Below are 25,054 nucleotides of genomic sequence, written 5' to 3'. Positions count from 1 at the left end.
TTAACCTCTAGGTGCAGATAACAGTCTACTATGGTAGAGAGTGTTTCCTTATTCAAGGGTGCTTTATACCAAAGGTCTATACCTTATTCCCTATTTTTGACCATCTTAAAAATGCTTTTTGAGCCAGGATTTGTTCTCACCTTATCCCGGGTTGCCACTCATTTAGAAAGGTTTTCTGAATCTTCCCCTGCCAGCATACATGGAGTTAATTATACAGATACTAAATACCATGGCCAGAGATTTAGACAGGAATGTGTCATGGTCCCCAGAGTGGAACCGATAGAGAAAAAAAGACTCAAGAGGGCCAAACAGCAAGACCTAGCAATCCATGCTGCACCCTCTATTTCCTCTTTCAGAACATACGTAATTAGAAAAATTGCCTGCGTGGCCTCTGCCAGAGTTTGAGTAAGGGAGATGCCCAGAAGTTGATGCTGCTTTCACTGGTTTCTGTCATGACCAACGACAGTAGTGCTACCACAAATTCCTTTGTCACGAAACTGAGTAGATACCCACATTTCCCTGCTCTGTGCTAAGAAGGAAGATACAGTGACACTAGGAATAGGGTGATTTATTCAGCACTTGCTGTGGCTGGACAAAGTGGAAAAATCAGGAAGTGAAGTCGTCTTTTGACTCAGTGTTTCAATAACCATGGCAGTCAATGGGAGCCACTTGATCTGCTGATGGTGTTAAAGAAAATGGCCAGTGGCATCTGTGGGAGTTGGGAGATGGGGGAGAGGAGCAATATTAGGTTGCCAGCACGTCATTGGCATCGTCCAATAGGTTGTTCCTCTGCTTTAACCACAAAGAGAGGGGAAAAAATCACGTGAAAGATTAATTGAGGTAGATTCTATTGCAGTGGAATTCAATTTTTTGGGAACTGTGTAATCTTTTTAAAATGTCTTATTCCTCTACCTACATCATTATTATGGTTTTACCATAATTTTTGTGTATATAGTAAGAAAGAATTGGAAACAAACTGGATGCCCACTCATTGGGGAGTGGCTGAGTACATTGAAGCAGATGAATATGAAGAAATACAATTGTACTGTAAGAAATGATGAATATCAGATAGCCAATAATAGTCAATAAACACGTCTTAACAACCTACTCTGCACCAGGCGCTGTGTTCAGTACTAGGGATAAAACTAAGAAAAAAGACAGTCCATGTCCTCAAGGAGTTTACAATTTAAGGAGACAACACACAATGGAAACTGAAAAGCAGGGGTTGAGAAGTACTCGACCAGAGGCATGCAGATGGTGAGAAATGAGGAACTGGCTGTCCTAGGAGCCACTTTATATGGAGGCTTTGTGAGAAGCTTCTTGCTCTACCCTCTAGCTCTCCAATCAGAAGGACAGAGGATACTGAAGTTACAGATGAGGTATGAGTATCAAAGCTGATGTGATATCACAAGATGATAAGTTTCCTACATATCCCTCAAATATATAGAATTGAAAGAAACATGAGAAGACTTACATGAACTGAGGCAGAGTAAAGTAAGCAGAATCAAGAGAACAATATCGTTGATGACTATGATAATTAAAATGAAAACAACACCAAAAGGCAGCTTAACTAAAATTAATTGCAGTGGTTGTTCTTGGCCCCAGGGTACATAAGTCCCCTAGAAGGAGGTAGATGAAGGGCTACAGATAGGGAGGGAATATTATATGTCCCGTTTTTCAGACTAGAAATTTTGTTGATAGATTTTGCTTACCTTTTTTTTCTATCATGAGGTTCTATGGGGAAAGGAGAATACTGGGAAATGATTATGACATAAAAAAGCAAAGCTTATCAATAAAACTTTCTAAATAAATTACAGAGAGAAAGGCAGATCCTACAGATAGGCATGGTTAATGGTACTAAATGAGGTAGTTTACCTAAAAGTGAAAGAGAATTGTGATGACTTATATAATGATTTCACTTTCCATTTTTTTCTTCCCAAAATTCTGCGGTTCCTTGAGCTTCAGTGAAATAAGCACAAAATGAGAATCACTGCCCTGATAGAAAGAACAGAGAAATTAGTGAACCAAGTTCTACTTTTGGTTTGGTAAATCTTTTCAATCCATTAAATCTTCAATAAGTATTTATTGATGGTGGGGAGCTATTACCTGGAATAATTGTGGAAATTTGGGTAGAGGTGAGCCTTACACTGAGCTTTGAAGGTGAGTAGGATTCATATAACCTTTATTTTTTTTTTTAAGAGGAAGAACTTCCAGACAAACTTTATCTTTTCATCCTGGAAGATCTTGTTAGCCCTGGAATTTGTACCATAGAAGTACCCTCAGGTCCTGTGAGTCCTCCCTCACAATGACTCCTCCCACAACCATTTATGAATGACTCCCAGGCCAACTATCTCTTCATTTCCTAGGAGGCTGCAACCCTGACTCCCACATCATGGCCCCAGTTGGGTCCCTTTTTCCTCCCCATCCTTCCTCCCTTTTCAGCTTCCTTTTAGGTATTGCCTGCTAGCAAAAGGCAATCACAACCTCATGAAACTTATGTGAAAACTACGTTTATTACAAAAGAAATGAACATGCATGTGGAACCCAACGAACTCACAATCCACGCAGAAGTTTGTATATTTGTGATAGTAGGACTAAGAAAGGAGAAGGAAACACAAATCCCACCTAAAGGGGTGTGGCATGGGAGGGAGAAAAGTGCAGTAAAAGTGAGAAAAGGACAAAACCCTTCCCAAAGGGGAGGGGCAAGGTGATGGCAGAAACAGCATTTTTTTCCCTTTGGTAACTGCTAGACTGAAGATAGGATGGTCTGCTTATCGAGGACAATGATCCCAGCTGCACAAGCAGTTTCCCAGTCTAGTATTAACTGGCACCTCTCTTGACTTCCAAGGACACACAGGGAGTCCAGCTTGGGGTGCAACAACAAATTATATCAGCTCAAGGGGAGCGTCATCCTTGACGCATTCAGGGCCTCCTTCATACTCTGGATCTAATGTGCCAGGCCTAGAGGCCTGAAGGCTACCCGAGTCTTCCCTTACCTCTATCGGAGGTCTTCGGTTGGCCAAACCGGATGCTCGTATGAGAGAAAGGACATTCCAGAGTCGAACAAGGGTTGAGCTTTATTTCAGGGTCTAGTTACAAGTGCAGGGGAATTCTTCCTTAGGAGGGAGCTAAGAATCTCCCAAGGAGGCAAAGATCTTACAATAAGAGATTGGAAGTAGAAGTATAAGTGGGGAGAGAGGGGGAGGGGAGAGAAGAAAGAGGGAAAGCGGAGCCTTGTGTCCTGTCCGCTCCACGCCCCTCCGCCCAAGAGCGCTTTCAGGCTTTCCTGATCCTACTTAAGTTCTCCAGTCGCATAGTTTGCATCTGAATACCGTGCCTGTTAGGTGTGCCCAGATCCGGGACAATCTCGAGGGCGGGGAGAGCTCTCTCCCATCACGTCTCTCACGGGAAGAGGCGGAAATACACGAGATAGCTTGGTTCACCTCGATTCCCAGTCGTTTCCTGGGGGGACCTTGTGAGAACTCTAAGATTTAGAAGTTCCCACCTTTACCCGCCCGAGACTGTCCACATGGAATTGAGCTCCCAACCCCAGCACTAATGTTTCTGGAAAATATAGCAATTCAAAAAGACAAGTTCAGGAGACCCCTTAGTATTCTTTAGTACTTTGAGAATATAAACTTCTTGAGGTCAGAGACTGTCTTTTCACATGCATTTGTATTCCTGTCCTTAATAAATTCTTATTAACTGAGTGGCAGTTAAGGGTGTAGTGTGGGTAAACATACAGAGATGAGATTAGTTTTGTGTAAGGGATACTCTACCAAGCATTGAGGAGACCTTACCTTACTGTAGTTGGGGAATGCCAGAAAATGTATAATTAGAATCATAAATTTCAAGCTAGAAGGAACCTCAGACATCATCTAATCAAGCACTTCATTTAACAAATGAACAAACTGAGGCCCACAAAGATTAAGGGACTTTGTCTAAGGTCACATAGACATTAGAAGCAGGATTTGAACCCAGGTTCTCTGGCTCCAGCACCAGTGTTCTTTCCATCATACCACACTGCCTTCTTCCTAGTAAGAGCAGGTTATGGGAAGGTCTTCAAAACTAGGCAAGAAGAGATTTAACGCCTTAAATGTATTATAGAACACAATAAATTCTTGAGGTTAAATAATTCAAGTGAAGGTCCTAGAAATTTATTCTGGCAGCATTCTACCAGATAGGGAAGGAGGAAAAGCATTTATTAAACACTTACTGTGTGCTGGACACTGTGTGCTAAGTGCTTTACAAATATTATCTCTTTGATCCTCACAACAATCCTGAGAGGTAGGTCCTATTAGTATCCCTTTACAGTTAAGGACATTGAGGCAGATGGAGGTTAAGCTGATTGTCCAGGGTCACATAGTTTAAAAAATGTGAGGCTGGATTTGAACTCAGATACTCCTGACTCCAAGCTCGCTCTCTACTGTACCACAAACGCTGAAATTAGAAAAATCAACTGATATATGAATATAATAAATAAAAATATAATACATATAAACATAATAAATAAATATCAATATATATAAATATAAATTAGGCTGACATAATTTAGGCATGAAATGAGTAAATAATGAACTACACAAGGGTGTTAGCTTAGCCTGAGCGGGATCCATCTGATGTGGTGCACATGGAGTACTTGGGGCTACAGTATTCCCATGAAGCAACTACTTTTACTAACAGACACGATAGCGTAGGTTCCTTATGACCTTCAAAAGCCCCATCCATAACCCACGTAAAAAACCCACGCAGTCATTTTGTGGGGACTAGTGGAGTTTGTAGGGGCGATCATTGGAAAGAGTACATCTTCTTCAAGCATCAGAGGCCGAAGTGGACTCTAGGCCTTGCTAACCCTGAATCTAGCACTCTATCCACTCAGCTAGACTGCCAATTTTTCTTTGCTAGAAGGAATTTTTGAAACCCATCCCTATACTAGCAAACTCCTCCTAAAGTCATTAACTGGCTATATAAAAACTTAAGTAAAATGATGTTATCCAAGGCAGTTAGTTTCATAGAAGTAATGTATAAACAGGTGGTAGACCTAGCTATTACCACAAAGTCTAGCAGCGGTGTTAAAATACCCATGGCATTACTAAGAACTAATGTGGATAGGGGAAATGTAAAACAGAATGTATTTATAGAGTTTATTTCCCCCTGGGCACTATTTCTGCAATACCAGTAATGTCACTAAATAAATCTTAGTACCTGCTAAGTGAATGGGGAAGGGTAGGGTTTAGAAAGGGGGGTGCTGGGGAGGTGGGATACAGACAGCTAAGTCAGTAAGCTGTCCTCAGGTCTAAGTTTATCTGACTTTGATTTTTGAGGTCTTGGGGCAGTCATTATGTTTTATTTAGGTTAATATTATCTGTTTATGCTGGTGAGATTCCATAAATGCTAAATAACAATACAACCTTGTATTTGTCTTTTTTTTTTTTTAACTTTTAACATTTATTTACACAAAATTTTGGGTTACAAATTTTCTCCCCTTTTGTCCCCTCCCCCCCCCAAACCCGAGCTTTCTAATTGCCCCTGTGACCTATCTGCTCTCTCCTCTATCCTCCCTCCCTGCCCTTGTCTCCGTCTTCTCTTTTGTCCTGTAGGGCCAGATAGCTTTCTTGACCCCTTAACCTGTATTTCTTGTTACCCAGTGGTAAGAACATTACATTTGGTCCTAACACTTTGAGTTCCAGCTTCTTTAGCTCCCTCCCTCTCCACCCCTTCCCCTTGGAAGACAGGCAATTCAATATAGGCCATATCTGTTTGGTTTTGCAAATGATTTCCATACTAGTTGTGTTGTATAGGACTAATTATATTTCCCTCCATCCTATCCTGTCCCCCTTTACTTCTATTTTCTTATGGTCCTTTCCCTCCCCATGAGTGTCGACCTCGTATTGCATTCTCCTCCCCATGCCCTCCCCTCCATCCTCCCCCCCACCCTGCTTGTGCCCCTGTCCCCCACTCTCCTGGATTATGAGATAGGTTTTCCTATCAAAATGAGTGTGCATTATATTCTTTCCTTTAGTGGAATGTGATGAGAGTAGACCTCATGTTTTTCTCTTGCCTCCCCTCTTTATCCCACCACTAGTAAGTCTTTTGCTTGCCTCTTTTATGAGAGAGAATTTGCCCCATATAACTTCTCCCTTTCTCCTCCCAATATTTCCCTCTCACTGCTTGATTTCATTTTTTTTTTAAGATATGATCCCATCCTCTTCAATTCACTCTGTGCACTCTGTCTCTATGTATGTGTGTGTGTGTGCATGTGTGTGTGTGTGTACTCCCACCCAGTACCCAGATACTGAAATGTTTCAAGAGTTACAAATATTGTCTTTCCATGTAGGAATGTAAACAGTTCAACTTTAGTAAGTCCCTTATGACTTCTCTTTGCTGTTCACCTTTTCATGGTTCTCTTCATTCTTGTGTTAGAAAGTCAAATTTTCTTTCCAGCTCTGGTCTTTTCATCAGGAAAACTTGAAAGTCCTCTATTTCATTGAAAGACCATTTTTTCTCCTGAAGTATTATACTCAGTTTTGCTGGGTAGGTGATTCTTGGCTTCAGTCCTAGTTCCTTTGACTTCTGGAATATCCTATTCCATTCCCTTCTATCCCTCAATGCAGAAGGTGCCAGGTCTTGTACTATCCTGATTGTATTTCCACAATACTTGAATTGTTTCTTTCTAGCTGCTTGCAATATTTTCTCCTTGACCTGGGAATTCTGGAATTTGGCCACAATGCTCCTAGGAGTTTCTCTTTTTGGATCTCTTTCATGCGGTGTTCTGCGGATTCCTTGAATATTTATTTTGCCTTCTGGTTCTAGAATCTCAGGGCAGTTTTCCTTGATAATTTCATGGAAGATGATGTCTAGGCTCTTCTTTTGATCATGGTTTTCAGGTAGTCCCAGAATTTTTACATTGTCTCTCCTGATTCTATTTTCCAGGTCAGTTGTTTTTCCAATAAGATATTTCACATTGTCTTCCATTTTTCGAATCTGCGCGGTATGTTCTGAGATATCTGTCTTTCTCATAAAGTCCTTAGCGTCCATCCGTACCATTCCAGTTTTGAAAGATCTATTTTCTTCAGTGAGCTTTTGAATCTCCTTTTCCATTTGGTTAATTCTGCTTTTGAAAGCATTCTTCTCTTCATTGGCCCCTTGCACCTCCCTTGCCAGCTGAGTTAGGCTAGTTCTCAAGGTGCCAATTTCTTCAAGATTTTTTTGGTTCTCCTTTAGCAGGGAGCTGATCTGCTTTTCATGCTTCTCCCTCATCCCTCTCATTTCCCTTCCCAGTCTTTCCTCCACCTCTCTAACTTGATTTTCAAAATTCCTCTTGAGCTCTTCCATGGCCCGAGCCCATTGGGTGGGCTGGGACACAGAATCCTCGATTTCTGTGTCTTTGCCTGATGGCAAGCATTGTTCCTCCCCATCAGAAAGGAAGGGAGGAAGTGTCTTTTCTCCGATAAAGTACCCTTCAATAGTTTTATTTCTTTTCCCTTTTCTTGGCATTCTCTCCAACCAGTGGCCTGACCTCTGAATGTTCTCCTCACACCCACCTCACCTCCTGGTCCTCCCAGCCAGTTTGGGGACTGAGATTCAAATGCTGCTTCCCGCCTTAGGGTTTTTGGCGGGGGCAGGGCTGCTATTCAGTGTTAAATTAAGTTCAGGTGCTGAGGTCAGGGGCAGGGCCGCCTCTCTGGCTCAGTTCCCTCTGGGGGTTTATGCACAGACCTTCCACAATGGATCCAGGCTCCCGCCTGTTTGGGGAGCCCCTGTCTGTAGCCGCCTCTCAGCTTCTATCTCCTGGGGGGGCCCGAGCCATGGGGGACCCCACTTCCCTCTCAACCCTCCAAAGAGACTCTCTCACCTACCCCCGTCAGTCACCTGTTGGTGGTGGGGCTTGTGCCGCCGCTGAAGATCCCGTCTCTGGAGCCTTCTCAGATCTGTGCCTCTTGGAGCCGCGGCCACTGCCGCCACCGCAGGTCCGGGCTGGGCTCCACGTCTGCAGCGCGATGGACCTTTTGCGAGAGGTTTGCAGGTCCCTCTGTGGGTGGGGGGACCTGCGTGGCCGCTGGAGATCCCATCCCCATAGCCCTCTCAGATCTTTTCCTCACGGTGTCGTGGCAGGGCTGCACTCTGCTCCCATCCCGGCGCCCAGTCCACGGCGAGAAGGACCCCCCCCCCCCCCCCCGCGAGAGGTTTGCAGGTCTCTCCGGAGCAGAAATCTCCCTCGCTCCAATATTCCGTGGTCTCTGGGTGCAGAATTCGCCCTGGCTTGGTCCCTTCTAGCCGTTCTGTGGTTCGTGGGTTCGGAGCTATATGTATGCGCGTCTTTCTACTTCGCCATCTTGGCTCTGCCCCCCAACCTTGTATTTGTTATGAAACACTTTCACTTACATTTTCTTCTCAGATTCTCTCAACAACTCTGTGGAGTAGGAAAGAGACATTACTCCCATTTTGTGCATGAGGAAACTGAGGTCAAAAAATAAGTTAACCACTGCTAATAAGTGATTATTAGTTGGGTCTAGAACCCAGTGATTCTTATTCAACTCTTTCTGTTAATAATACCTAGGTAGAAACATTTGAATTGTCACCATACTGCACCCAAGGGGGAAAAATCAAGAGAGGAGGAAAATTTGCCAATTTCTTCAAGAGCAGGCTGAAGATTGAAAAATAATCAAATATATGCCTTCTAATAAATGCCCAGCATTGCCCTTTCCTCCAGTATCTCCTGGAGAGTAGAGTGGGGAGGAGGGGGTTGGTTGCTATAAAATTGGAGATGCTAAAGGTAAACACTATGATACAAATGCATATAAAAGTGAACCGTTGAGGAAAATATAGTAATAAGCCATCTGCTCTTCCCAGTGGTTGGGAAAGGAAGCTCATTATAATGCTCACTCTCTCTTGGTTAATTGCACAAAACTTTTCTCATTTTGAGTACCACATTTTTCTCTGATGAATGCAGCAAAGTAGTCAGTTACATTACCAACTAGAATACGGCATATGAACAGCCCAGAGGAATGAGTGTGAGATTGGAAGTCAGAGGGCCTAGATTCAAATACTGGTTCTGTTGCTTTCTACTCATTTAAATGTTGGACAAATCACTTAACTTTTCAGGTCATCAATTTCCTTGACTAGGAAATAAAGGGGTAAGAATTGATGATTTTCAAGTTCCCGTTTAGCCTTAAATTGAACTGATTCTTTATGTTTGCAGTTGGAGAGGTGCAGCTAGGTAATGCAGGGATGATTCCTCTTCCTCAGTTCAAATCTGGCCTCAGACGCTTACTTGCTGTGTAACCCTGGGCAAGACATCCAACCCTGTTTGCCTCAGTTTCCTCATCTGTAAAATGAGCTGGAGAAGGAAATGACAAACTATTCCAGCATCTTTGTCAAGTAAATGCCAAATGAGGTCACGAAGAGTCAACTAAGACTGAAATGACTAAACAACAATGAGTAAAGAGGACAAGTGAAGCAAACTGAAAGCCTCAGGCCTGTTTCTTAGTGCTGCAGAGATTAAAAAGGCATTGGGGAAGGGGAACTGGATGAATGAGAATGATCAGAACAAAAGTCTGTCCCTATTTGGTAATTTTAAAGACACAGCCTCTTCCAGCTGTACAGTCAGTGGGAAGAAGTTGTTTCTATCCATATGAGAGGGGAACACAGAATATTTTCTTCTAGAAGTATGACCTAAGCATCTCTCATACAGGTGCCTCCATCCTAGGTATCAGCAGAACCCTGGGACAAACTTAAATAACATCAATTTACCCAACATGGACATGGCCTCCCAAACTATGGAGTCCTCTTAAGACTAGGCAGCAACTCATCCATCGACCACACTAGCTCCTCTTTCAGCTGCTCAAAAGAAGACCTAACACTTTTTCCAGTCACAGTAAAATCTCTGTGTGGATCCTTGTCCGGAGTGTTGGGACAGCAGAATAATTCAATCTGTTTCAAGTGGTCTCCCATAAGGGCTGTTATATGCTCTGCAGGCAGACTGCATTCATCACTAGGTGTCACAGTAGACAAGAGCTGGGAATATCCAAGTTCAAATCTGGCCTCAAACACTGTCTCTGTGACCTTTGACAAGTCACTTAACTTCTGTCTGCCTCAGTTTCCTCAGCTGTAAAATGGGGATAACAGCAGCACCTACCTCCCAGTGTTATTGTGAAGATCAGATGAGACAATAGTTGTAAAGTGCTTAGCACAGTACTTGTCACATAGTAGGTACTTAATTAATGTTTATTCCCTTCCCTTCCCTCTTCTTATTCCAGTGGCTACTGTCTCTGATGTTCCACCTCCAGTTTAGTTGCCCTCATTTAGTTGAGCCTCTGATCTTCTCACTCCAGAAAATATAAGAGAAGAACATTTTTCCTTTCAGTACATGATGGCAATCCTCAATCTTGTCCCTATCTGGATGCCATTTCCCCATCTTCTTCACATTCCAACTCTATGATCCTAGGAAGTGAAAGAATCTTTTTCCAACATGAACAGTACTCCTATCCCTTAGTCATACACACACAGCTGTAGCAATCCAGTGGTCACTGAGATATGGCATTAGCTCAAATGTTGCCAAAGAAAGAAGCAATGAAGCACAAATTTTTTTCTTGTGCATTTGGATTTGTGACTTCATCTGTATGGGGAACACCATTGTAGAAATTCCCCCTACTGACACAGATTAGCAACTTTTCTGTAACTTCAAATTTTTTTTATATCTATATAATTTATTTATTATTCAGTTCTCAACATTTGCTTCCACAAGAATTTGAATTCATAATTTTCTCCCCTTCTCTCCCCACCCTCCACCCCAGGACAACATGTTCCCCATCCATCCCTTCCTCCAGTCTGTCTTCCCTTCTATTACCCACCCTTCTCCCATTCCCGTTCCCCTCTATTTTCCTGTAGGGCAAAATAGATTTCTATACTCCACTGCCTGTATATCTTAATTTCAAATTGCATGCTAAAACAATTTTTAACATTCACTCTTAAAGCTTTGAGTTACATATTCTCTCCTTCCCTCCCTACTCACCCTCATTGAGAAAACAAGCAATTCAATATAGGTCACACACGTGTAACAGTGCAAAGCACTTCCATAATAGTTAGGTTGCAAAAGACTAACCACATTTCCCTCTGTCTGATCCTACCCTTCATTTATTCCATTCTCTCCCCTGACCTGTCCTCCCACAAAAATGTTTGCTTCTGATTATCCCTTCCCCCAATTTGTTCTCCCTTCTATTATCTTCCCTTTCCTATCTCCTTCCCCTTTATGTTTCTGCAGGGTAAAATAGATTTTCATATCCAATGGAGTGTGTGTTATTCCCTCCTTAAGTCAAATTCCATGAGAGTAAGGATCAATTATTTCCTTTCATCTCCTTGTTTTTCCCTTCCATTGTAAAAGTTCTTTCTTCCCTCTCTTATGTGAGATGATTTGCTATATTCTACCTCTCCCTTTCTCTTACTCCTAGTACATACCATTCAATAGTAAATTTTATTTTTTTCATATTCAGCTCACACTGTGCCCTCTGTCCATGTGTGTGTATACGCATATATACATGTATACAATATACACAAGTACATATATACACACATACACCCATGTACATATACATACCTACACACATATAATATATACATACGCACATGCCCATACACACCAATATATATATATATATATGTAGTTACATACATAACTATATATATATATATATATATATTCCCTCTAAATTCCCTAATACTGAAAAAGGTCTCTTGAGTTACAAACAACTTCTTTCTATGTAGGAATGTAAACAGTTCAACTTTAATGAGTTCCTTAAGGCTTTTCTTTCCTGTTTACCTTTTCATGTTTCTCTTGATTTTCCTGTATTTGAAAGTCAAACTTTCTATTCACCTCTAATCTTTTCAACAAGAATGCTTGTAAGTCTTCTATTTCATTGAAATTCCATTTTTTTCCCCTGAAGTATTATACTCAGTTTTTCTGGGTAGGTGATTCTTGGTTTTAATCCTATCTCCTTTGACCTCTGGAATATCATATTCCAAGTCGTTCAATCCCTTAGTGTAGAAGATACTAAATCCTATGTTATCCTGATTGTATTTCTGTAATATTTGAATTGTTTCTTTCTGACTGCTTGTAATATTTTCTCCTTGACCCAGGAACTCTGGAATTTGACTATAATATTCCTGGGAGTTTTCCTTTTGGGATCTCTTTCAGGAGGTGAGCAGTGAATTCTTTCCATTTCTATTTTATTGTCTGGTTCTAGAATATCAGCACAGTTTTCCTTGATAATTTCTTGAAAGATGATGTATAGGCTCTTTTTTTTATCATGATTTTCAGGTACACCAATAATTTTAAAATTATCTTTCCTGGATCTATTTTCCAGGTCAGTAGTTTTTCCAATGAGATATTTCACTTTGTCTTATATTTTTTCATTCTTTTGGTTTTGTTTTATAATTTCTTGGTTTCTTATAAAGTCATTAGATTCTATCTGTTCCACTCTAATTTTTAAAGAACTATTTTCTTCAGTGAGCTTTTGAACCTCCTTTTCCATTTGGCTAATTCTGCTTTTTAAAGCATTCTTCTCCTCATTGGCTTTTTGGACCTCTTTTGCCACTTGGGTTAGTCTATTTTTAAAGGTGTTATTTTCTTCAGCATTTTTTTGGGTCTCCTTTGGCAAGCTGTTGACTTGCTTTTCATGATTCTTCTTGCATCATTCTCATTTCTCTTCCCAATTTTTCCTCTACTTCTCTTACTTTATTTTCAAAATTCTTTTTGAGCTCTTCAACGGCCTGAGACTGTTGTATATTTTTTTGGAGGTTTTGGGTGTAGAAGCCTTGACTTTTACATCTTCCTCTGATGGTATGATTGTTCTTCCTCATCTGAAAGAATGAAAGAAAATACATTTTCACCAAGAAAGTAACCTCCTGTAGTCTTATTTTTTCCCCTTTTTTGGACATTTTCCCAGCCAACGTAACTTCAAATCTTAAAGAATTACCTGGAATAACCTGGTTACCTGGAGAGAAGTCAAGTGACTTGATCGTTGGCACACAGGGTCAGGGACAAGACTTGGACTCAAGCGTTGTCTACAGGGCTGGCCCACTATCCATTACACCACATAGAGACAAAAACATATATCACTCCTTTGTGTGGTAAGTATTTTCATTGACATGATGTTGTTGCTTTGGAAAATCTTAGAAAGAGGAACATCTGCAAGAAAATGAATTTAAGCTAAATTATAATTTGAAAGCAGAAAAGAGACATAAGTTTTATAGGATGATGAGAGAGAAAAAATGCCCTTTTGTGAACTGAAATAGAAGCACTCACCAGTAAGGATTATTTCAACCTTCCAGTTTACACAATGTGAGGACCCTGAGGGTAACCATAAAAGGGAAGCCAGTGTTGTAAACATAGATGATGAACAAAGCACAGGGCAGGGCTTTCCCTGCACTGGTATTGTAGGATATCTCAGTCATGTCAAAAGCTACTGAACAGGGATAAAGTTGCAACATCGGAGGCAAGAAATCACCTACTAGCCCACTCCATTAGTCATAAAGTAAGAAAATGTTAAAATTATCCCTGAAATGAACATTGAATGGGAAGCATATTTTACAGCTTCAGACAATAGCAAGAAAATTGTCAGAAGAGTAGAAATCAACACATGAGTTTGATTACTGAGACATTCCCTTCTGCTCAGTGTTTTAAACAACAAAAATTTGCACTAGGAAGGCTTTAAGCAAAATGCTCAACTCAGCTTCAAAATTAGGCAGGAAGGGAGGAAGGGTGAAGGCACTTTCTGTTACCTTTTTAATGCAGGTTTGGCCTGACTCTTTCAGGGTGTCCAAGTGCCCAGACCTTTTTAACTCTGACTTGCTCTGTCTATAGTCACCAACCACAGAGATGCAGAATTATAACATATTAAGGTTCTCTGCTGTTATTCCCTTCCCTTCCCCCTTCTTATTTAGTTGAGCCTTTGAACTTATGTTCTTTATTGTTCTCTAGATCCCTAGATCGATCAATTAATTTATCAATATACATTTGTTAAATGATTTCTATGTATTGAACACTATACTAAGCGTGGGAGATGAAACAGTCCTCAAGGAGTCTATTTTCCATACATTCTATAACATTCCTAACAATTGGTATTTCAACCTCCTACCAGTGAGTAGTAGGAACTCACTCTCACATTGAAGCAGATTAAATTTTTTTTCTTTATTGTAGTACCCCTTTGGAATACCGCCAAAATTCACAATATCAGACTACATTCCTCAGGAAATGATCATTCCAGGTTTATTCTACCCTCTGGGGTTTATACTTTTAAATTTATAGGTAATGAGCCCCCATTAGTGAGTGTATTTTTTCTCCAATTAATCATAGGACACAAATAAACTCAAAACAAAAATGTTTTTATTGAAGAGGCATAGTAAGAAAATGTCACTAAATTGTGCATACACTTTGACCCAGCAATGCCTTTACTAGGGATATAGGTATCACAAATAGATTAAAAAGGGGGGGAGGTGAGGGAATTCCATTTGCACAAAAGAATTTTTAACAGTGCTATTTGTTGTAGTAAAGAGCTGGAAACTAAATAGGTGCCCATCAATTAGGGAATGGCTAAAAAAATTATGGTATATGGTCATAATTGAATGATTTGAGATTGTAAGAAATAACGAAAAGGATGGTTTCAGAGAAACTTGGGAAGACATATGGATTGATTCATAATACTATAAAAAGAAACAAGAAAACAATTTGTACAATAATATTATAAAGATAAACAACTTTGACAGACTTAAGAACTCTGACTAATATAATAATAAAATCATGATTCCAGAGGACCCTCAATGAAACATGCTGTGCATTGGAGCATGTAAGTAGATAGAGTAGGTTAATAGCACTCAGAGGAGGTGAAATAAATAGGCAGATAGAGTGCCTAGCCTGGATTCAAGAAGACCTGAGTTCAAATCTAGCCTCAGACAACATGTGTGACCTTGAGTAAGTCACTTAATGCTATCTGCCTCAATTTTCTCATCTGTATAATGGTAATAATAGTAATGCCTATTTTGCAGAGTTGTTGTGAGGATCAGCTGAGATAATATTTGTAAAGCCCTTAGCACAGTGCCTGGTATATAGTAAGCAAATATATAAATATTAGCTATTATTATCTTCTTCTAAAGAAGAAATGTACTCAAGGTGAAGAAAAAACATACAATTCAGACATAGCCAACATAGGGAAATTTTTCCTTAATGATAAGTATCTGGCTCAAAGATATGGTTTTCTTTTCTTTTTGTGGGAGGACAGTAAAAGGGGCAGTGATTTTTTTTTCCAAAAAAAGAAGAAAAAACTTTGAAAAAGCCATTGAAGCATTTTTAAATGCGCAGGAGAGAACAATAGGAAGGCCAAAAGTGAAACAAGCAGAACAGTCTTGAAAGTTACATGTCGAATTTATTACAGATTTAAAAGGAGAAGCTATGCATATTATAGATTTACATGTACATACACAACCCTCCATTTGAGCTCTACTTTGTATATAGAGATGCTCATTTTATCTAATATTTTGTTCAGTATAAAGAGAAATAGTATAAAAAGAAATAGTGTGGTGACAAAAATAGAAATCAAATATACCCATATGGATTGGGAGTACACTCTCCCCCAAATATATCTAGCACTACTGGGAAGAGGGCACACATAGTAAATACATATTCCAAGGCCACTTATATCTCTGGTGACACTGTCCCTCTCTCTCCTTCCCCTTCCCTTCCATGTCATCTCATAATGATCTTACTTTACTCCTTGAAAGATGTGTCTTTCCTGAAATGTTTATTCTACTGGGCTCTATGGAACCCTTGGTTTGGCTATGGTCTCTAGCCCTTGGTATCCACCATCTCCAGCTTTGTGATCGGTTGACCTCCTGGCTTAGGGTTTGGTTAGATATTTTCAGAAAGAATTGAAAGCCATACCTTGGGAATAGCAGGAATTTCAGTTATGGAATCTACTCTATCTGAAGTAGTGTCTCACCTCTAGGCACTGGACTCCTCTCCCCAACTCCATCTAACTTGGTAGCTGGTTTTTGTTCATGAGCAGTTCTGCAGGAGGATGCCATTTATGAGGGTGGAGTTGGGGAAGAAGGAGATGAGAGATAAAGCCACACCTTCCTTCCTGGAATCAAGAAGACTCATCTTCCTGAATTTAAGTCTGGCCTCAGGCACTTACTAGCTATGTGACCCTGGGCAAGTCATTTAACCCTATTTGCCTCAGTTTCCTCATCTGTAAAATGAGCTGGAGAAGGAAATGACAAACCACTCCCATATCTTTGCCAAGAAAACCCCAAATGGAGTCATGAAGAGTCAGACATGACCGAAACAACCAACAACAATAAAAGACCTAGAGCTGGAAAGAATTTCAGAGACCATCTAGTCCAACTCTCTCATTTTACAAATGAGGAAACTGAGGCCTGGAGAAGTTAAGTGACAGGTAAAGACCTTTACACAGGTAAAGACCAGCAGAGGATCTCACATGAATGAAAGTGAATTCAAAGAGGCAGTGAGCCCTTTCCCCCGTATTGAAGGAAGGAGTAGCAAACTTGGGATTAGAATTTAGGTTTTCTGACCCTGAGGCCAATATTATTTCCAAGATGGCTTTTAAAGGAAATTAATACAACGCTGAGGAACTCTTTGCTCAGCTGTTCCATGAGACTTGGTACTTTGAGTCTAATGTGCCTTAATACACAAATACTGGAAGAATTATGAAGAATGTTGTCCAAAGGAAATTTGCAGTCTCCTGAATAGAATTCGCTCCATAGCCCACTTCCTTAGCCATTACAGCTGTACCCTGGGCATCCACACTGGCTGAGTTCTTGGTGCCAGGCAGAACTCCATGATGACAGACTGTGGGTTAGTTTTCTGTAGAATATGGAAACACTTAGATCTCATAAATCACGGGAATGATATATAAGTGGGAAGCCAGAAATAACCACATGCTCAGAAAACCTAAGCCCTGATTTCGTCACAGAACACATTTAAAAGAAGAATAAACATAAAGAGACTTAATACCAGATGGAGTCGAGTTTTGAAATCTCCAGGAAAATGAAAAGCCTGACAGCATGTGTCTCAGCAATACGATATGTGGGGTGGACCACCAATGGCGCAGCATCAGTTGTTATTCCCAGTTCATTAGAAATTAGAACTCTAGGGTTGCAAATGATATAAGTAGCACATCTTGACAGAGAGAAGAGAAAAGAGACAGAATTTTCAACAAAATCCTACAATTAGGTGGCAGAAAGAGTAGGGTGGGAGTTGGGGGTGGGGAATAACAGTGCACCCACCCAGGGTTTACAGGGACATATCATTGATGCTTCTGTACCATACCTCCTTCAACCACAAGCAACCAGCTAGCATACACTCCCTCCTCTGAACCAGGTAAGAGTATATTTCAAGAAGTGAGTCTAAGGGGTCTGGGGACAAAGTAGAAGAACAACTTTCTGATTTTATGCTCTCATTGGATCCAGATGTTATGCTCTGTGGAGGAAGAAACAGAGAACCAGGTGAAAGATGTACTATGTAAGAAATGTTTAAATCCTATGTCTTGGTCAATTAACCCAGCTAGGTAGAACACAGGGCTAATGAGGCTACACTCCACATTTGATCCCATTGCGAGTCAATGACATTTGCCCTCTTCTATGGTAATCTACTCAACATTGAGTGAGCTGGGAGGCAAAGTTGGCCAGGCGGAGAAATAGAGGGCTAATATTTCTTATATATACATATATGTAATCCCCTAATCCCTGTCTGCCATGATTCCACAAGTGGCTGGTTTAAGGTGAAATAGATGAAAAAATACAGTCAGATCTATGAAAACCTCTCACCACCATTAGAAAACTTACTTAAACCACATACCCTACTACTAAGTGAGTAAGTAGTGTTATCCCTATGTGGTGAGGTAGATAGGAAGTTAGTTAAGACATGATCTTTAAGATTGTTGTTGTTGTTGTTGTGTTTTCTGTTTGTCCTTCGTTCTCGAAGAGGACCATGACATCAAGAAGATGCCATGACTTGCAATTGACTTTGATTTGAGTGAGGGAGGGCTGTGCAAGGTCACCAGCCTCACTTTCTTCTCCTGAGCCATCTGGGTCTAGTGGCCTTATATTCATCAGAATGGCTAGAGATGGCCCAGGATGCAATGTGAGACCCTGGCCCTTTCAGGCTAAGGTCTTATAGCATTCTCACTTTGAGTGAGATACACCCATTCAATGAATAGGCTTCTTTAAGAGTGTGGGTTCATCCTTCATTGCTGAAGAAGACCATGCCATCAGAGAAATAATGACATGACTTACACTTGACTTTGTTTTGAGTGAGGGAGGGCTGTGCAGGTCAACAGCCTCACTTCTCCAGAGCCATCTGAATCCAGCGACCAGATGTTTATCAGGATGACTGGAGATGACCCAGGATCAGGCAACTGGATTAAGTGGCTTGGCCAAGATCACACAGCTAGTGAGTGTCAAGTGTCTGAGGTGAGATTTGAACTCAGGTCCTCCTGACTCCTGCACTGGTGCTCTATCCACTACACACCTAGCTGCCTCAATGGCCCCTTTAAACAAACAAACAAACAAAAAATCAAACTGGGAGAAGACCCTCAGGGTTCTTGGGTAAAAGACAAACAATTACTATCTTCAAGAAGCTTTTAATCAGAGTACAAGACATAACTCTAATACAGAATATTTAATTTGAGTAATAAAAGAAAGTTCTACGTAAAGACTGAGGGGAAAGATCTTTCCAAGGAAGAATTAGTCGGTCTTTCTGGAAGATAGGGTATTTCAGTTAGGTTTTAAAGGATGAGAAGAAATTAAACAACAAAAAAAAAAGATGAAGGAGGTCACTCCAGGAAATTAAGTTTAACAAGAATTTATAAGCCTCCTATTATGTGCAAGGCACTGTGCTAGCCTCTTGGGGTGTGTGTGTGTGTGTGTGTGTGTGTGTGTGTGTGTGTGTGTGTGTGTGTGTGTGTGTGTGTGTGTGTGTGTGTACCTGTATATATGCATATATACCCGTGTGTGTATATACATATACACATTGTCAACTGAGTGAAACCAGCCTCTAACCTGTAAATGGTGGACAGAGTGCGCTAGAGACAAGAGAGTCAGGAGTCAAACAGAATTTTAATTTCCAAGTGAGGGAAATAAAGTGCTCTACCTAGAGTGCCCCATTTGATCCTCACAAGATCCCTCAGTGTTAACTATTAGAGGTATTACTATATCCTTTTTAAAGATAAGGAAACTGAGAATTAGACTCAGGAGCTATATGAGCACGAGCAAGTCACTTGATCCTTGTGTGAGGAAAGGGCTTTGCAAGTCATAAAGACTTATATGATAGTGGATTATAAAGTGACTTGGCCATGCTAGCTTATATCAAGAGCAGGATTCAAACCCAGGTCTTACCTGAGTCCAGATCAAACATTCTTTCCATTATAACACACTGTTCCCTCCTACCTTTACTGGGGAACAACTTTCAACTGGTTTCAAGTTTATTTTCCGCTCATCCAAAATGACTATCTTTCAGAGCTGAGAGAAAACAGCTAATGGAAAACTCTGGATATAAAGAACAATTAAGTGCCTATACTCAGTATTTGGTGTCCTGTTTTTGTGCTGAGGCAAGGCTAAATTTGGGAGCTTTTGAGATGTGTAAAAAATGCCCTTTTCTAGTGTTCACAAATACGGCCAGTGGCCCAGCCTAACATATGATGGGCAAAATGCTGAGTTGGGCCAATTAAATGAGGAACAATTTTTTTTTAGCAGTCTGCTGAGCTGTTTGGGGATTTCTTAGGTCAAATCTTAGTACCAGCTGGGGAGATAAGCAATTTGCAGACAGGCAAGAATATTGCCAGGTTTAAGAGAAATTGCAAAATTATATGACCAAGAGGTATCCATTGGCAGTACTTCAATAGGCGGCAATGCTTCCTGAAAGAAAGTCAAATGGGAGTAGTTGGTATATCTTATGGAAAAAAAGGTAAGGTGAAATAAATTTTGGAACTATGTTACTACTTATGCTTATGTGATCTTGAGCAGTGACTTACCCTCTCTGGGTCTCAGCTCCTCATCCATAAAATAAGGGAGCTGGACTGGACTCAGTGGCCTCCGGAGTCCCCTGTAGCTCACAATCTCTGCTCCCATGATCCTATGGTGTACTATTTGAAGGATTTTGGTTCTAGCAAATGAAACTCAGCAACATGTTGGCCTACGTTTGGCCTCACATTTTCCTCTGGGACTGCCTTTAGTACTCTAAGAAGTATTCCTTCACTTTATTTTTTTCCTTAAAAAAACTATTGCCCTAATTATTAAATATTCATTTTTTTCCTCTCTTCTACTTCCCCCAACCCACAAAAAAGAAAAAAGTATGCAGAACTTGTGCATCACAGAAGCACAGTCAAGCAAAATATATTTTAGTTATGTCTAAATATTAGTTATGTCCAAAAATTCATTTTCTGTTCCATCATGTCTCAGTCAAGAGGTGGTCAGCACTCTTCATGATGGCTGATAGGGGCAGCTGGGAGAGACCACAAGCCTTGAAGTCAGAAGGACCTGAATTCGAATATGACACTTACTTGCTGGATGACCCTGGACAAGTCACTTAATCCCAATTGTCTCTAAAAACAAAAAAAAGAAAGGAAGGAAGGAAGAAATCATGGTTGATCATTTAACTGGTCAGAATTAAGTTTTTCAAAATGGTTCCTTTTAAAAACAACATTAATGTTAGTAATATGTAATATAAGACATGTTATATGTCATATCTTATCTACCATATAATAATATAAAATGTTCTTCTGGTTCTACTCACTTCACTCTGTATCAGTTCACACAAATCCTTTTGTGACTCTTTGAATTTGACTTTTTCTTCATTACTTTCAATACAATGGCACTCCAGTACATTCATATATCACCGTTGTTGAGCCACTCCTGAATTGATGGGTGCTCCCTTAGTTTCCAGGGTTTATTTTCCCCTCTGAGGGAGCATACCTTCTGAGAGTCACCATTGAACTGCAGTACACTGGAACAGAACCAAAATCTCTCAATCTGTGTTATTATGACCTGGAGTCTTTGAGAAAATGCTAGGAGGGGTAGAAAATGTGGTTGAAAGTAGTTGCAAGTAGAAGCAAAAATAAAAAAAGAAAGTAACTACCAGAAGTTATGATAGTATAAAAACTGGAGTAGGGGGAGGCGCCTAGCTTTTCTTACTACAGACTATCACAGCTCTAGACATACCCATCTTCTCTCTCTTTCCACCTCTTTTCCCTTTTCTGGAATCTTCTTCTGTGTCTAGAACTTTCCATGGTAGAAACTTCCCTCTCCTATGCAACCTTATTAGAGGATGCCACCGTATGATATCAGAGGTGAGAAGCTGACTGGGCAGAACCTTGTGTGATGGATGAAATCTGAAATAATTGCAAGGTTCTGAGCATGTCAGTTTATTAAACAATACATGCCAATTGCATAACAAATCGAGACCAAGCCTCCTCAGCTTGGCAATGGACCCTGCACAAAGGGGGAGACAGAATTTTATACATTAAAAGATAAGAATAAGCAGAACACAATATAGGATGTATAACTAGGTAATTTGATTTCTAATTGGAGGCAATATGAGGGACTTTCTGAGTTGGAAGGGGGAGAGCAAATGGATGTAATTCCCTGAAATCAGAAAAAGAGGTGTCCCACACCTCCCAAGTATCTGTATTCAATCAAAGGAACAAAGAAACAGTAACTGATGGACCAGTACAAGATCAGTTTTCGGATAAAATCTACGGGTTGCTTGAGATGCACAATTGTGATAAAACTCCTTGCATCAATCTTTGGATCTGACTGGGTTTTTGGTCAGTACATCTTAGGTCCTTAGTTAAGTCTCTAATCAACAGGTAGGGATGGTCCAACTTCCCTGTCATACAGAGCCAGGTTCCAACAATGCAATTAACTTTTCTCACAGTTCTCATTATTGAATAAAGTTTTCTCACAATACAGAAATTATACTAGATCCATAACTGAATCAAAAGGGAACTGAGTTAGCTCCAGTACGGAGTCACAAGATGAAGTCAGTGTGGTTTACTCAATTCTCCCCGTCTCCACATTCAGCTTTTTTTATATCCCTCTTCTGAGCTGCCCAAATACACAGGGTGTTGTTGGACTCAGGAGTGTGCTGTAACTGGCTTGAACTGGCTCAAGAGATCCGATTGTTAAAATTTCAGGTGAGCACTCACATCTTAGAAATCAGCAAATGCTACAAATCTGGGAGAAATCTATTGTTTTGTTGATTGTTTAGATTTAAGAAAATGATGGGGAAAAAATGTTACTAATGCAGATTAAACCTGAAAGTATGTTGTGAGTACCCTCCCCCTCCGCCCCTCCCCCAAGCCAATTGTTAAACATTTTCTAGGATACTCTTGGTAGGACCTTCTACCTCTTATGTAGCTATAGTTATTTTCACATTATCTCTCCCATTAGAATGGGAGCTCCCTGTGTTTTTTCCTCTTCTTGTGCCTTCAGTTTGTGTCTCTAGCACTTAGCCTGGTGGCTGGCACATAGCAGTCACTCAATAAAGGCTGACTGACTAAGAATGCACTAAGTCCTTGGCATGTGTTGTCAAAGGACCTTTTCTTTCTTCCATAGCCTAAAGATCATCACAGCAGAATCCTTGATTCCTATTTATGTCCCTTTTCTGCCATTCCCAGCCCAGTTTGGAAATGTCTGTAGCTGCAGTGGTTGGGAGAAGTGGCATAGAGGGCAACTGCTGTCAGAATTCAAACCCAGGTCCTCTGATTCCAAATCCATTTTTCACCCCATGAGACACAGAGCCAATATTTCATCCTGAGCTTATAAGTGCTCTTCTGTCATGACACCTACCCTAGTACATGAGCAGCACAACTTTAAAGCTTGGTCCTTCCTGAAGAGAAGGACAGAGGGGTCTATGAGTGTTGTTATTTGTTCTTTGTTCTCAAAGAGGACTGTGACACCAGGAAGGTGATGCCTTGACATGCAAGTGAATTGAATTTAAGTGAGGCAGGGCTGTGCAAAGTCACCAGCCTCACCTTCTCTTCCTGAGTCATCTGGGTCTGGTGGCCAGATAGAGATCAGGATGACTAGAGATGACCCTGGATGCTGGGGTCTATGAATAGGGTTGGCACCAAGTTATAATTTATAGATTAAGAGCTGGACAGGACCTTAGAGGTCATATAGCCCAACACCCTCATTTTACAGACAAGGAAACAGAATCCCATGAAAGCTGAACAACTTGTCCAGGTTCATCCAGGTGATACATAACAGAGTCTATATTCAGTCCCAGGTCCTCTGTCTCTAAACCCAATATTCTTTCTACGGTACCAGACAGAGGTGAGATTGGAGGGAAAGTAGGTACCTGGGCCTCTCTCCCCTAAATGCTCCTTCACTAAATGAAGTCACACGTGTTTAAAACACCTGAAAATTTCAAAAAATGCAGCCAATATTGTAACATGAAATAACTAGCACTAACACAGTGCTTTAAGGTATGCAGAGTTCTTTATGTTCATGCTATCTCTTTTAATCCCTATAATAGCCCTGTGAGGGGAGTTCCTCAGCTATCGCTGTGTCTGTTTTAAAGATGAGGAAACTGAGGTTCACAGAGGTCAAGTGACTTGGTCAAGATAACATAAGAAGTTCCCCACATGCATTGCCTCTGTGTCTTTGCCTAGTCTGTTCCTGATGCTTGGAATGCTATCCATCCTAGGATCCAGCTCTTGGAACCTCTCTCTCTCTCTCTCTCTCTCTCTCTCTCTCTCTCTCTCTCTCTCTTTAGGCAGTTGGGGTTAAGTGACTTGCCCAGGGTCACGGAGCTAATAAATGTCAGAGGCTGAATTTGAACTCAAGTCCTCCTGACTTCAAGACCAATGCTCTATCCATTGTACCTGCCCCTCTCTTCAAGTTTCAACTCTAGGGCCATGTCCTGTAATAATAATAAAGCACTTATATAACACGTATTGTATGCCAGGCACTGTGCTAAATGCTTTCCAATGATTTTTCTTCTTTTATCCTTACAATAACCCTATGAGGTAGGTTCTATTATTATCCAAATTTTACAGATAAGGAAAATGGAGGCAGGCAGAGATTAAGTGAGTTGGCCAGGATCACACTCCAGCCACTGTACCACCTAGCTGCAAAAGATATTGGTTAATGCTACTCCCCCCCTGGAAATCTTTTTTAAAATTTACTTTGTGGGTTATCAACTCCTGGTGGATTGTTTTTTATTTATTTTTGTATTATGTAAGTCTCCTGGCAGGGACTGTTTTGTCTTTGTCTCTGTATCTTCAGCACACAAGCCTAGTGTCTGGGGCATAGAAGGCACTTCAGAAATAGTCGCTGAGTTTAAATGACCTGAGGTGGGATATGAGCCTGTGTCTTTCTGACTCTGAGTACAATGTTAGAACACTTCCCCATGTGATAGATGGAACTAAACTATAGCTAATGACCAGACAAGTAGAAGGGGTGTGTGTGTGTGTGTGTGTGTGTGTGTGTGTGTGTGTGTGTGTGTGTGTGTGTGTGTGTGTGTGTGTGTGTGTCTGTGTGTGTGTGTCTGTGTGTGTCCACAATGAATCCCTATAATTATAATAAATGCATATGTTCCAGGCAAAACACAAATCAGGTAGACCTTTTGTTTACGCTCTACCATGGGGTCAGACGTGGATTCCCTCTACAATTACGCTGTGCAGACACCGTGAGCGGCTGGGGCTGGTTTTGACATGCAGGACTCCCAACAGCCAACATTAGAAGGCATCTGGAAGGCAGGCTGTGGGATTAGTTATGACATGAGTCACAGCAATTTGTCAGATGCTGCAATATTGACTTTGGGGCTAATTTTTAAATGGGAGAAAGAAGAAGGGATCAGGGGCCAACTTTTTGCATCCCATCACTGTGGAGAGGGGGGGAGAGGAATCTCCACCCAGCTCAGGGGTCACTTGTGCAAGCTGAAGAAGGATTCATTCCTGGGTTTAGGACCAATTTTCTCTAATCTGGGTCTGGTTCTGGGTCTGTGGGTGCCTTTTATCCTTGCTCCCTAATTGCAGAAAAA

The sequence above is a fragment of the Notamacropus eugenii genome, chromosome 4, assembly GCF_028372415.1.
Source record: "Notamacropus eugenii isolate mMacEug1 chromosome 4, mMacEug1.pri_v2, whole genome shotgun sequence".
Taxonomy (NCBI): Eukaryota; Metazoa; Chordata; class Mammalia; order Diprotodontia; family Macropodidae; genus Notamacropus; species Notamacropus eugenii.
This window is presented reverse-complemented; position numbering follows the sequence as displayed.